This window comes from Sinocyclocheilus rhinocerous, unplaced genomic scaffold (genome assembly GCF_001515625.1).
Source record: "Sinocyclocheilus rhinocerous isolate Xijiao unplaced genomic scaffold, SAMN03320098_v1.1 scaffold878, whole genome shotgun sequence".
In the NCBI taxonomy this organism is placed as follows: Eukaryota; Metazoa; Chordata; class Actinopteri; order Cypriniformes; family Cyprinidae; genus Sinocyclocheilus; species Sinocyclocheilus rhinocerous.
The window spans coordinates 372,810-388,009 of NW_015664312.1; the positions used below are offsets into that span (position 1 = coordinate 372,810).

The 15,200-nt window shown below is 39.6% G+C and overlaps 1 long non-coding RNA gene across 1 annotated transcript in view; it reads left to right on the plus strand.

The window, feature by feature from the left end:
* The window catches only part of LOC107730078 (uncharacterized), a 20,578-nt gene extending 5,784 nt beyond the window's left edge, over window positions 1-14,794 (plus strand). Inside the window, exons 2-3 of the long non-coding RNA XR_001638652.1 lie at window positions 9,492-9,505; window positions 14,785-14,794. This is a non-coding gene — a long non-coding RNA (uncharacterized LOC107730078). The remainder of the gene's footprint in view (window positions 1-9,491; window positions 9,506-14,784) is intronic.
* Window positions 14,795-15,200: the final 406 nt, after the last annotated feature.

The following is a 15,200-nucleotide window of genomic DNA, read 5'->3' on the forward strand; positions in this document are numbered from 1 at the left end:
CTCAGTTTATTTAGAACAAAGGGAGCATGGGCTGATTGGCGCACACTTGTTGCTCCAGGCACAGAGCATACCGACCTCTAGTGGTGGCCGAAGTAACAGCACTGTGCTTGTGTGAGCCAGGACAGTGTTGACAAGGACTAATGGCCCCCTTTGCAGCTAATGATGGAGCTATGTAGACAGCTGCTGCGCAGTCTCTTCAAATGCCAGCACTGACCCCGGCCTTTGAGGATGAGGGGAAAAAACTCTCTCTTTCTTATTTTTTCTTTCTCTCTCTCCCGTCCCTGTGCATGAAAGTATCCCTCTTTTGCTATTCAAAGCTCATCACCCCATTCGCTTCCTTTATCTAGACCTGCTTCTTTTGGCTTTTTCTTCTTCTCACCTGTATGCAAATTGGTCAGCATTCTGTTTCATTAATCTGGGAGAGGTAGGGTGAGATAGCAGCAGATTGCTTCCGCTGCTGCAGAATGTTCGCCGCACTTTGGCCAAAAGTTAATTTATTACTGGAGGGTTTGGAGCACCTGGCGCACAGGGGATGTTTGTTAAAGATCCTTTTCTCTCCATTCAGTCGGCCAGAGCACAGCGCTTTGAACCACAGCTATTCCCCCTAAAGAGTGCCCATTCAGAGAGCGCAGGCAACCTGAGGAAAGAAGCGAAGGGGCAGTTCTTGAGAAAGAGAGAGACATAGACGGAGTGGAAAGAAAGAAAGAAAGAAAGAAGAAAGAGGCTGTATTTTACACAAATAGTTATTAGGGTGAAGCCAAGTGGAGGGGTCTTATATTATCCTGAAGGGGGTTTATTTTGCAGTAATGGCCAATGGGCTACACATTATCCTTGTTATTACTAGAGGTTGACCGATTTTACCGATAGCTAAGGTTGGACCACACTGGCCGATACCGATTAATCAACCGATAGTTTTAAAATGGATACTGAACGAAAACTAAAATAGTGCTTTACTATAAATAAAAAAAACAGTACTGAACCATACTTTGTAAATGAATAAAAATATTAATATTAAATATTAATTAAATATTGATCATTAAAGTTAGAAAGAAAAGAAAAAGCACAATCTATATTATAGCTCTCTATATGAAGCATGCAGACTTTATTAGAGCCACAGAAAGACAAATGTTTCACTGAAAAATGCACAATACACAATTTTAGAGCCTTGGGTGAAGTCATTATGTACATTAAAAACAATTTGGGACAAATATAAATGTAATTTAATGGAAAATAGTGTGAGTGGCGATCTGTGGCACGGCAGGATTTCTTTCCACTGAATCAACATATCAATGTGTTTTCTCACGTCACAGCTTTAAATCTGCAAAATCGCTGGATAACAAATGCATTAATGTGACCAGCTGGATATAAACTAATACAAATAGATGGTAACAATCGTGACATTAAGCTTTTGTGTCGGACTTGCGTGTGTTTTGGTCACATTGTTTTAACCATTCGAGGTGCTACTAATGTTTGCGTCCTCTCAGCCTTGACAGCAAACATATTGCTGTTCCCTCTCCACTAATGCAGCATCTAGTCAACAAATTAATTACTTAGTAATCATATGAAAACATGCACTATAGTGTACTGTATACACATTTCGTTGTCTGTTTTAAATCTGTTCGTCTGAAGTGTCCCGCTCTGTGCAGCGCGCAGTGTCACGTGTCAAAACAAACAGCATGTGATTTCCGACTCTAGAGGGTGCTCTCGAACTGTATAATTACAGCGGACCTTCTCAGCCGCTTCAGCAACGGATGCAACCCGGAAAAACTATCGGTATGGATTTTTGCCAATAGTTCCAGCAATCAACTATCTGTGTCGATTAATCGGCAAAAAGGATACATTGGTCAACCTCTAGTTATTACATGGCTAAGAGACCACAAAATTAAATGAGACAGTCAACATTCACTTATACAGGCCATGTTCACACAGCAGCAGAATAAGGTTGTCAGTCCTGTATTTAAGTCCTTAATACAGTTACGTTCACACACAGTACGGTTATTTTCAGGCGTGACAACCGCATTCTGTAACCGAACTCACACCAGTAAATTTTCAGGACTCACAACCGCATTCTCGGAAAACACGTGCGGTGTTAACAAAACAGGACTGGACAACTAGTTGTCAGTCACATCATACAGTGTTAGAGAGTCGCTCTGCTGAATAAACGCGTGTTTACCATTTGTTGCGTGTTTTCATGTGTGGTTTCAGTAACTTACAGTGACGAGGGAAATTAGCTGTGTGTCATCTGAAAGTTTTAGATCCAGGGTTCTGTACTTAAACCGCTCCCGTCAGTTTTGTTTTCTACACGCGACTCAAATGTTCTGCTCTCCACCCAAATATAAAAGCTGCTGTCAGTTAATGAAGATTTGATGGATGAACTTGCGGCTCGATTGAACTCTTGTTGTGTCAGAAACTGATTCTGACTTCATTCATTCTGATTCATAAAAGACTTTCAGTTTTATGGACGTCTCCATCTTTGATATTACTTTGGTCACTGTCACTATGGTAACTGGTAAGGAATACAGGCTTGACTCCCGTTGCATGTGCATAGACAGTATCCGAGAAGCTACTGTAAGTTGCTGTGTGAACGTGACATTTCAAGACTCACACCTGTAAGTAAATGCGGTTGTCAATCCCAAAAACTGACAGTGTGAACGTAGCCACAGTTTGGCATTTATTATGCACAAAAAAAATGTATGCCAACAAACAAAATCAAGTATTACAGAGAGTCATACAAAAAATATTTTAATAAAAAAATGGCTAAGTGCAGTCCTGGCTTCTGATTGTTCAGTGCGTTTCAGTGGTGTTGAAATCCAGCAAAACGCACGTTTATGGCATCACTGCACAGCACTGTTCTGTCATTTCAGGGACTAACCCTGCATCTGAATATGCCATTATTATATAGTACGTTAAAAGCAGCACATCAAATGAGCAGTATGTCATAATATGCAGTATTCATAAAACAGTAGGTGAAAAACACCTGAATGACCAACTAATTTCACCACGATTCTAAATTGTGCATCCAATAGACACTTTACTGTACTATTTAGCTGTCTAAAATTGCATACTCTTTAGGTGCTACATTTGAAAAAGAGAACTTACTTTGCAACCATTAAAAAAAGTATGTTCTATAAAGTATGAATGTGCATAGTATGAAAGAAATCTAGACATTCTACGTCCCCTGTGTTATCATTGTAATGTGACTCACGGCATCAGTTGCTTCGATTAACTCCACTCCCCTGGCCTCATAGGATAGTAAAGCGTCAATTAAATTTGCAATCACTGCGAAAGTAGTAGGTCATCATGTTACTTTTTGCATGCTGTTTTATGAATACTATAAATTTTGAACATACTTCCCTTTTGTATGTATTGTTTTTCAGCTAATATATACACATACATATTTGGATGCAGGATTTGAGTTTGAAACTCAAGTTTGAGTTCATGGTCAATGGTGTATTATCAGAGGTTAGAACTCTTTTCAACACCATTCAGCCATGATTATGTTCACAGTATAGTACAGCCTCCAATACCTTGGTTAAATAGAGCATCACAGATTAACAAAGTAATTGTAAAGTGGTCAAATAAGTCATCAGTAGGGTGCTACAACTTTACTGAGAAGTTCTGCTACTGGTAACTTACCAAAGTCTTTTCAAATGCCTCGGTTAGAAGAACCATTCCAAACTATTCTTATCACTCCAATACATTTTGAAACACAATACATATCCAATACATCTGAAACACAAAGACACACACACACCTAAGCAGCTGCTGTTCACAAAAGACCAGGCAGTGGGAGAAAGGTGTGGGTTGAGCTGGAGCTGAAGAGTGCTGAACTTTCTCTCTCTCATTGTCTCTCGCTATTTCCCGCCCTCCTTATCCTCAACCAGGCCAGAACAGAGAGCGGCCAGGTGATAAAGCGGCACCTGGCAGACAGGTGTCTGGGAGAGTCTGCCAGGGGTCGCAGGAGATTAACTGCCCTCGCTCACCTGAACAGAGGAAGACAGGGGACAGGTGCATCTGCTGGGGCTGCCGCGCACACCGAAAGTCAAAAGGGCCCCGCGCGGCAGGGACAGCCACCTAATTACAGTTAAGGAGGCGTGCGGAGAGGGCGTTGAATTGCAGCAGTTGAGGAGAATAGAGGAGGAGCAAGAGGAGTGGATGGTCCAGTCTCTACGTGTCAAATCGAGGACCCTCCTTGATCCAACTGCATTGTGTAGATGCAGTGACACCTTCTCCTTTTCTTTGCCATGCCCTGCCAGAGGGTGAGGTTGGACATTTCTTTCATTACTATTACAGCAGAGCCTGGCTAGCCATCTCCTTAATTACAGCTTGAAAAAAAAGATGGCAAGGCTGGGTTTTCAGGAGCAGGATTCAAGGATGGGGTCCAGGTGCTGGGCGGGTGAGTGGAGCGAGCAGAAATAGAGGGAGGCAAGAAAGAGGGGCATCATTAGTGCTTAAAGAGGCATTTAGCCAAACTTCCCGCCAAGGACAACAGAACTGTCAACTGTCCCTAAACAATGGGTTCTACACAAGCATTCAACAATACTTAAAACTTTTGGGTGACATCCGTAGAAGCAAGCTGGTAAAAGAGCAACAAGCTTGATGAGCTTAAACCTTTAGTCTTGCTAAACGGCATACAGTATGGCATAAACAGTACAGCCAGAGTATAAGTGTGCTACTTTAGTGCATTTTGACATATTTCTGAGTAATATGACTTAATACCCCCCAAAGGACGGTAATTGAATTTATCCACTGTTTTTGATTGATTGTGAAAAGTAAGCATTATATACCGAAATGGAGGCAAATCTGAATGTGATTGGCTTAACTGCAGCACAGCCTTTTTCAGTCCACATAATCCAACCACAATCTAATGCCATTAGATGAGCCAATATTGCTATGTTGGATTTCTTAAACAAACAGAGTAATGAAAATGCCACAAAGTAATTTTTTGGGGACCCACAGATGACTCATTTATAGTTGTCTTTGCAGGTTAAATTGTGAGAAAATGGAACCTATACACATAAAAGAAAAATAAATGTTGATGACCCTTCACTGCACTCAGAAGCAGGTGAGATGTTCCTGCTGCAGGGCCAATAGAGATCTGTTGACCTAGCTAACATCAGCAGCCGCAGGGGGAAGTTGAAGCTAAAGGAATGCCAGCCAGGCTATCTGACAGCTGAAAGTTTAAAGCATTGAGCCTTATGAGATCAACACATGCCCAAGCCCCACTTCAACAACACTGCAGATTTATGGATAAACTGAATGGTTTTGTGGTCACTTCAGGCATGTTGTACCTCTTTGAAGTAGTAATCGTCCTATAGATGCATTTACTTCCTCTGAACACCAATTCCAAGCCATGGTGAGAACTGCATTCTGACAGACTGCTGTAGCTGACAGAAATGGGACAGGACACTTGAAATACAGCACTGCGTAATGAGAACTCTGTGTGTGAGGAAGTAAATGCTGTGTGAACGTGACATTTCAAGACTCACACCTGTAAGTAAATGCGGTTGTCAATCCCAAAAACTGACAGTGTGAACGTAGCCACAGTTTGGCATTTATTATGCACAAAAAAAATGTATGCCAACAAACAAAATCAAGTATTACAGAGAGTCATACAAAAAATATTTTAATAAAAAAATGGCTAAGTGCAGTCCTGGCTTCTGATTGTTCAGTGCGTTTCAGTGGTGTTGAAATCCAGCAAAACGCACGTTTATGGCATCACTGCACAGCACTGTTCTGTCATTTCAGGGACTAACCCTGCATCTGAATATGCCATTATTATATAGTACGTTAAAAGCAGCACATCAAATGAGCAGTATGTCATAATATGCAGTATTCATAAAACAGTAGGTGAAAAACACCTGAATGACCAACTAATTTCACCACGATTCTAAATTGTGCATCCAATAGACACTTTACTGTACTATTTAGCTGTCTAAAATTGCATACTCTTTAGGTGCTACATTTGAAAAAGAGAACTTACTTTGCAACCATTAAAAAAAGTATGTTCTATAAAGTATGAATGTGCATAGTATGAAAGAAATCTAGACATTCTACGTCCCCTGTGTTATCATTGTAATGTGACTCACGGCATCAGTTGCTTCGATTAACTCCACTCCCTTGGCCTCATAGGATAGTAAAGCGTCAATTAAATTTGCAATCACTGCGAAAGTAGTAGGTCATCATGTTACTTTTTGCATGCTGTTTTATGAATACTATAAATTTTGAACATACTTCCCTTTTGTATGTATTGTTTTTCAGCTAATATATACACATACATATTTGGATGCAGGATTTGAGTTTGAAACTCAAGTTTGAGTTCATGGTCAATGGTGTATTATCAGAGGTTAGAACTCTTTTCAACACCATTCAGCCATGATTATGTTCACAGTATAGTACAGCCTCCAATACCTTGGTTAAATAGAGCATCACAGATTAACAAAGTAATTGTAAAGTGGTCAAATAAGTCATCAGTAGGGTGCTACAACTTTACTGAGAAGTTCTGCTACTGGTAACTTACCAAAGTCTTTTCAAATGCCTCGGTTAGAAGAACCATTCCAAACTATTCTTATCACTCCAATACATTTTGAAACACAATACATATCCAATACATCTGAAACACAAAGACACACACACACCTAAGCAGCTGCTGTTCACAAAAGACCAGGCAGTGGGAGAAAGGTGTGGGTTGAGCTGGAGCTGAAGAGTGCTGAACTTTCTCTCTCTCATTGTCTCTCGCTATTTCCCGCCCTCCTTATCCTCAACCAGGCCAGAACAGAGAGCGGCCAGGTGATAAAGCGGCACCTGGCAGACAGGTGTCTGGGAGAGTCTGCCAGGGGTCGCAGGAGATTAACTGCCCTCGTTCACCTGAGCAGAGTAAGACAGGGGGCAGGTGCATCTGCTGGGGCTGCTGCACACACCGAAAGTCAAAAGGGCGCCGGGCTGCAGGGACAGCCACCTAATTACATTTAAGGAGGTGTGCGGAGAGGGCGTTAAATTGCAGCAGTTGAAGAGAATAGAGGAGGAGCAAGAGGAGTGGATGGTCCAGTCTCTACGTGTCAAATCGAGGACCCTCCTTGATCCAACTGCATTGTGTAGATGCAGTGACACCTTCTCCTTTTCTTTGCCATGCCCTGCCAGAGGGTGAGGTTGGACATTTCTTTCACTCCTATTACATCAGAGCCTGGCTAACCATCTCCTTAATTACAGCTTGAAAAAAATGGCAAGGCCAGGTTTTCAGGAGCGGGATTCGGGGATGGGGTCCAGGTGCTGGGCGGGTGAGTGGAGCGAGCAGAAATAGAGGGGGGTGAGAAAGAGGGGCATCATTAGTGCTTAAAGAGGTGTTTAGCTGAACCTCCTGCCAAAGACAACAGAACTGTCAAATGTCCCTAAACAATGGATTCTACACCAGCATCCAACAATACTTAAAACTTTAGGGTGACATCAGTAGAAGCAAGCTGGTAAAAGATCAACAAGCTTGATGAAGTTTTAGTATAGCTAACAGATATACAGTATGGCATAAACATGCTTTTTCTGAAGTTGCTTTTGCTACCTTGTCCACATTGGTTGTCATAATTATGAAGCATCCTAACATGGATTCATGTAAAGAGTGAACGTTTGAAAAGGTTGGTTGTTTTGCTAACTTCAGCATGTTAAGGGAAACATTAGACAAGCTCTGCAGTGTTTAACACCATAGAGTTGCCGTTCACTAAAAAAAACCAAAAAAAAAACCTTGATGAATGATGAAAAAGGCTACTAGGGGTGTAACTGTACAATTATTCATACCGAATTTTCAGTACGGTTCTTTCAATTCAGCATGGATGTGTACTGAACAAATGCAGTGTTGAGACGTGTGTTTTGTCCACCTGCTGTACCAAAAACATTCCAAACCATAATTTTTGTGTAACGATACACCCCTACAGACTATAAAAAAAATGTAAGTCACATATGCAAAAAAATCTGATTTCTGCTGCCCATCTGAACCAAGCCTTAGAAAGACATTTAATTTTTAATATGCTCCTTCAGAATCCATATTAGATTTAATTTGTTGTAGATAAGTTTTGTTTGAGAAGGTGGTCTGGAGTACATTTCATAACTTTCAAACAATTTGCCATTGCTATAAACACAATTTTCCCTAAATCGTGAAAGTGAACCCCTATTGAAGGCATATAATTTTAATCTTTGCACCCACCTGTTCACACTTATTATGCATTCCAAAAGCAAACAATACAATGAATTGAACTTGAGTTCACTCCAATCCAACCAAGTGTAAATTAATTATATATTGATGATTGGGTCTTGGTGTCTGGGCCTTTCGTTGTTCAAGCTGGATCGACACCTAGGCCCTCTGTCCCTGAGACATCTACCCTTGTCCCAGTTCTGTTCCCAAGTCAATCAAATGATGTTGATGGTGGTGCCATAAAAAAAAACGTGATTTCTGAAATAACAAAAAAATGGCGTTATCCGTTTTTGCAAATGAACTCTTCATATATAAAACAGAACGTATCTACACCAGAGTATGTGAGCGGAGCGGAGCGCGGAGTGGAGCGGCGTGATTTTGAATGGAGCGAGGAGCGGATTTTTTAAAAGTCGGAGCGTCGTGGTTTTCACTCGCTCCAAGAGCGCTCCATCACCGCTCCATCACGAGTACAATTCATGCCAACGGCCCGTAATATAACTGCATATTTAGCAAGAATTCACATGTTAAACATATAGCTAGCTTGATAGAGAAGGATCAGTCAAATCAGAAAGAATGTGAAGGCTATGATGACGGCAATGGACATAGCGGGAAGTTATAGTTCTCAAGGAATTTGTTTGTTCCTTCTAGATAGGCTACTGAATATTTTCAGGTGAAAGCATGATTTAAACAGGTACAACCCTTATTCACACACAATCGCTCTCTCAATAATGCATTCAAACATATGTAATCTTACAGTGCTTCATCTGTATCCAATTTCGAATGAGCAGAAATCTGTAGCATAAAATGCAGAAATGCAGCGATCCGTAGGTAAAATAACTGATGAAAACGTACTGTTATTTTCATCACAAACTAAATTTGCACTGCAAAAAGCAGCAATTATACCTTTTAATGCTGACAACCATATTAGCTTGGCATGTGGTAGGAAAAAAGTTTGCACACTAGTGTTCCAATAAGCCACTTTGAAACGTTCCTGTTATTTATTTTCTTTTTTCTTTTAATATACATTATGAACAGAACTGTGATATTTCAAACAAACTGAAATACTTAGCCGCGGAGTGGTGTTTCTGATATCAGTGAGCTAGGAGTGGAGCGGGAGCGGGAAATGGTGAACCAAATGATAGCCTACATGAATTTATAGGTTGTTCAAGTTAGACATAAAAGAAAAAATGTTGATGACCCTTACCAAAAAGTAGTATACTTCAAGTGTATTTTATTAAGTATACTTAAGTAAAGTTCAAGTATATTTTTAAGTATACTTTATGTAGCAAGTATACAAATATCAGTGTACTAGTAGTATACTTGTAAGTGTACTATTTCAATACTCCTTGGGACTAAATTGGCCCACTTTCTAGTATATAAAAGTATACTTTTAAGTATACTTTAAGTATAACAGTAGTAAACTTTGAGTACACAACTAGTTTACATCAAAATGTTTAGTTTGTACTGCAACTATACTAAAAGTGAACATATGAATATTGATAGTTTTCTAATTAAATACTTGTAGTAGCATTTTTAGTACACTTTGAAGTATAGTCTCAGTAAACTACTAGTTTAGTAGTTTTATACTGCAAGTATACTCGTAAGTTTTCTTTAAGTGAACTTTACATCATACTTTAAGTATACTACTATGTCCCTATTTAGGTATTAATTTGTATATATTTTGTTATATAAATATCTGAACATACAAAACACCAAAATAAAGAACAGGATATCTGCTTGTAAACAAAAATTTTTATTCTAGCTTCATGCATTCTTTTTTTAAACACTTGAATGTGGGTAAGTTTCATAAATAAAAAAATTAAAAAATAAATAAACAACATTTTGAACAAAAAGCTGAAAAAATACTATGAATTGGATTCAGAACGATAATCAAAACGTAGATAGAGTCGATCAACACCCCAAAGCTTGACAGTCATTATTACCTCTTCATTGGTCGACATTACATCAACTTTACACAGTTCTGATGCTGTTTTATGTCTAATGATCGTGTTAGATTACATGTGGAAGCATCTGTTGTTTCGGTTTCTTCTTCACTTGTGTTTTTTTTTTATTCTGTACAGAAAATGTGTACTAGCGGCCCCTACCGTATAACAATGAAAACACAGATTCTAGGAACACAAGTATAGCTCAAATATATTTAGACTTTTTCTAAGTAGGCTATAAGTCAAGTATACTTAAATGTCATTTTAAGTATATTTTTGAGAAGTACATAAAGCCCATTTCTGAGAAGTACATAAAAAGTAGACTAAAAGTATACTTTCCTATTTTTTTGTTTAAAAGAAGTATACTAATAGCACACTTGAATAAACTTATTTTTCGTAAGGGGACTCTTCACTGTACTCAAAAGAAGGTGAGATGTTCCTGCTGAAGGCCCAATATAGATCTGTTGACCTAGCTAACAGCAGCCACAGGGTAAAGTTGAAGTTAAAGGAATGCCAGCAAGGCTATCTGACAACTGAAAGTTTAAAGCATTCAACCTTATGATATCAACACATGCCCAAACCCTGCTTCAATATCTTTCTGACAACGACACAGATTTATGGATAAACTGAATGGTTTTGAGGTCACTCCAGGCATGCTGTACCTCTATCAAGTCATAATCATCCTAGACGTGTTCGCTTCCTCTGAACCAATTTCAAGCCATGGTGGGAACTGTGTTTCTGACAGACTGCTATAGCTGACAAAAATGGGACACTTGAAATACAGCGCTGCGTAATGAGAACTCTGTGTGTGAGCAAGTAAAGAATGCAGTGGGAGGCAAGGCCTTACAAGCTGCAAATTCCACATGTAAAACCCTCAAAAGAAGTAGTAATGGGAAAAATCTCAATCATCAGACAAGCAGGTTGCAGAGACAAGATAAGCATGGGAGAACTAACAGACTGTGGCATTGCTCACATACCAACGTGCTTGACATCACTTTTTACAGCTGTCAACATTGTTCAAACCTGTATTCCAGTATATGATGGGGGACCCAAACCTGTGGCTCTGTTTAATAGTGATGAGACGTTTGATACCGAGGCTTCGATGCTCCGACGCAGTTTTCAAAGCACTATTGTATCACACACTGTGCCGATGCTTGTATTGAAATGACAACACCACGCGATTGATGACGTTTGAAGCTTCGAACGTCATGCAGTACCGGAAGGTCGGGACAGCTGGTTTGAAAAAAATTGGCGCTTCGCATGACTCTTGTGTTCGACTTTACATTGACTTGGTTGTGTGTGTGTGTGTGTGTGTGTACACTTATGTGGGATTCAGTAGAATAGTTTAGAATAACCTCAACACCACACAGAAACTGAATGCATGTCACACTTCTATTGCATTTTATCATGCTCCAGCTGGGGTCTCAGAGACCCCGAACAGCTCACCCAAAATATTTTTGCTACTACTCATGTCAATTATTAATTATAATCACACACTTGTATATTTTAGATTATTGATCAATATGTGAATCCATTGACTGGACTACGCATGACACGAGTTGGCACAGATTAAAAACTTTTTCAAACCATCCTCTGCTCCGCGATGTTTCGTTAGATAGGCTGGAGAAACCGAGTCTGACCACCAGATGTCGCTAATGCCGAGTTCACACTGCACGATTTAAGCCCGATTTTTCACTCGCCTACAGGTTTTGCGAAATCGCCGACAAATACCTGAAATCGGAGGCAAATCGGTGCTCGTTAACGCGAGTGACAATCACGCAGTGTGAATTATCAAAGACGCGATCTGAGGGAATCGCCGACGCCCGTGAAATATTTGGCATGATAAATATCTGGAGCTGTCGGCGATTCACAATCACGCTGTGTGAAATGAGTTCTGACTGAAAAACACATCGGCGATGACCTACAGCCAATGAGAGAACAAGATACAGGGCAGTGGGAAGTTCGGGGAGGAGTTATATGAAACGTAGTTTGCGGACCAGTGTTGCCAGCAGTTGTTTTTTATGTCAGCAGGTTGAAGCAAACCCAATAACGTGATATTTAGGCCCTGGAATGTGAATTGTACCAGGAGAACCCCACCAAAAAAATTTGTATTTTACCCCCCGAACGCGATTTTTACTGGGGGACCCCCTCGAAAGCAATTGGGCTATTTTCAGGCTAGTTTTGAGTAGTAATTGGGCGGGTTTTGTAGCGAAAACCTGGCAACCCTGCACCAGACAGAGTTATCAATGATTCTCCCTATTGTAAAGTCATGCAGTGTGTAACCTCCTGTCGTCATTCCATCGTGCAGTGTGAACACAGCAACAACTGAATGCTACCCCAGATAGTCCTTCAGTGTGAAACCAACAGTGATGCGACGTCTTTGAAAATCGTGCAGTGTGAACTCGGCCTAATACGCACTATGTTAAAAAGCTTCGAGTAATGAACCGTTTTTCGGCACAATTTGATGAAAGCCTCAAACGGTTCAGAAAGCCTCGGTTTCCCATCACTACTGTTTAATGATGTTTTATTAACAAGATTCGGGTGGAGCACGATCAGATAATCAACCAATTTGGCACAGGTGTAACTCGTTTAGCTAACCATCCTAACTAGCACAATACAGTTTTCCGGCATCCCTCCTCCACCCCAACTCCTCACTCCTAAACTATTTTCATCCCATATTAGGGATGGGGGAGTTCTCTGGGTTCGGGCTATATTCCGGGCTTGGAGCCCTCCCCCAGGACAGCACGCCAAAATATGCTTACTATTTGCTATCAGATTAGATGTAAGGGTGAACTCGTCAAAGAGGTACGCCGATGAACCAAACGGGTAAAAAAAAACAAACACAAGACAACACTGACTAAAATACTGCCACCTGTTGAGCTTTGCTGGAGAAAAGCCTGGACATAATGGTAGTCTATACTCATTTTATGTATGAGCTAGTACGTAGTACAGAATAGATGGATAGAAAAATCACACTGACCCTTAGCTAAAACCTGTCCTAATTGTTGCCTATGTTCAGAATGGACACACTCCATACTATTTCCTATATACTATGTAGTATATACTTTATACCACATACTGCCTACAGGAACAGTGAAAAAAAAATTATGCATTATTCCACAAGAAAGATTTCAAACATCAAAAACCTTAATTTCTTTGCGACTGAAGACAGAAACACATGAACATCTTGGATGGCATGGGGGTAAGTGAATTATCAGGAAAGTATTATTCAGGAAGTGAACTAATCCTTTAAGCAATGAATTCCTGTTCCCAAACTTTGTTTAAAATGATTCAAACACAGACTGCATCCAAAATCACACACTCTCTGAGTAGGTACTTCTTTTAAGTAATTACTTTGCGACCACTTAAAAAGTATGTTCTACATCAGGGGTCTTCAGCTAAAATTGCTTGAGGTCCAGTAATGAACCCTCCTCACCAGCCGTGGTCCGGACAATTATATAGAAAAACATGAATTGATGGGTTTTGCCAGACCAGGGTGTCTGCAGGATATTTAAGGCCAAATTTAAGACTTTTAAGCCCTTTTTTAAGACCTGCAAAAATCAAATAAAAACGACTGTAAAAATCATGATTTACAGTTCAGATATAGGTTTTCACAAAAACAAAAATTTTATAAAACAATAAACTTCACATTTCAGCCTTTAAACCATTTTTAAGAAAAAGTAGTCAAAAGTATCAATTATTATATTAATTAAAAAAATTATCATCAATCAATTATTATATTAATTAAATAACATAAATATATTTTACTGTCTTAATTGTTTACATTTTAATAATGCATTATATTCTTGTCGATCCACCAGTTCACATTAACAACTCTGCGTATTTGTAGCGTACAAACATTGGTTGATTTTCACATTGGTCTGAACAGAAACAGCAGACGTGCTTATTGAAAATTCATTCTCTGCCAGCAGGAGGTGCTTTTGGAACGGCAGAAATATAGTGGTTTCCCGGGTAATGGCTGTAAACAAAGCAGCACAGCACCGAACTTTGAAACACAGCACTCATGTTTATTCAATGAAATCACAGCCTTTCGAAGTTTAATCATCACATTAAGCCGTATCGCAATTTTTGTCTTTCTTCCCCAAATTTAAGACCTCCTGAAATCATAATTAAGACTTTCTTGTACCATTTAAGACTTTATTTGGCCTTAAATTTGATACAACTAAATCGAAGCCTTTTTAAGGACCCGTCAACTTTCCTAATTTTTGAGAATGCCATTGTTTTTCACTTACTGAAAGTTTCATCTGTCTCCACACCGCTTTCTAAATATTGCATTTTATTAGAAAACAGCGTCTGTCATACATCGTACTAATGTGTGTAGTGTGAATGTAATCCGGATGTTGTAATCCACATTTTCTCATTGCATTGTGACCTACCAGCATCAGCTGCATCACTTCACAAATCCTCTCTCCTGGCCTCATGCGATAGCAAGGTGTCCATTCGATGTGCACTTCAGAATCTCAGCAGAAGTAAGTCATCCGGGGGTACATTTTGTCTACTGTTTTATGATATTTTATTATAAGAATTTGAACATACTACTGTTTTCACATACTGTGTTCCGCCTACAATACATAAGTATGCAATTTCAGATGCAGCCACAGACTATATATTTTTTTCGGTAGCCAAAATAGGACTGGTCAGTAATGTATTTAAAGCAGGACTTAGCAAAGTGTTTAAGAATTTAACCCACCAGACCATCAAAACAATTTCACAAAATTATCTGTGCCAACTAGTAAACACTTCAAAACAAATAATGATGATAGTGAACAACCCCCACCTCCCCCAAACACCAAAATCTTTGGATTTGTACAAATCGTGTAAGTGACCAATTTTGCTGTTGTTAGAATTAGAATGTTGTTTTTTCTATGTAAATGATGTGATCCCGATGCAAGCACATTCGTTACTATAGGCAACATGGATGCGCACACACACGTAGGCCCTGTTTACACTAGTGTGTTTTTGTTTTAAAATGGCGTTAAATGAAAACGATCCTCGTCTACACTGGCGTTTTCACTGCGTTTCAGAAACGATCTCCGTCCACACTACACAACCGAAAA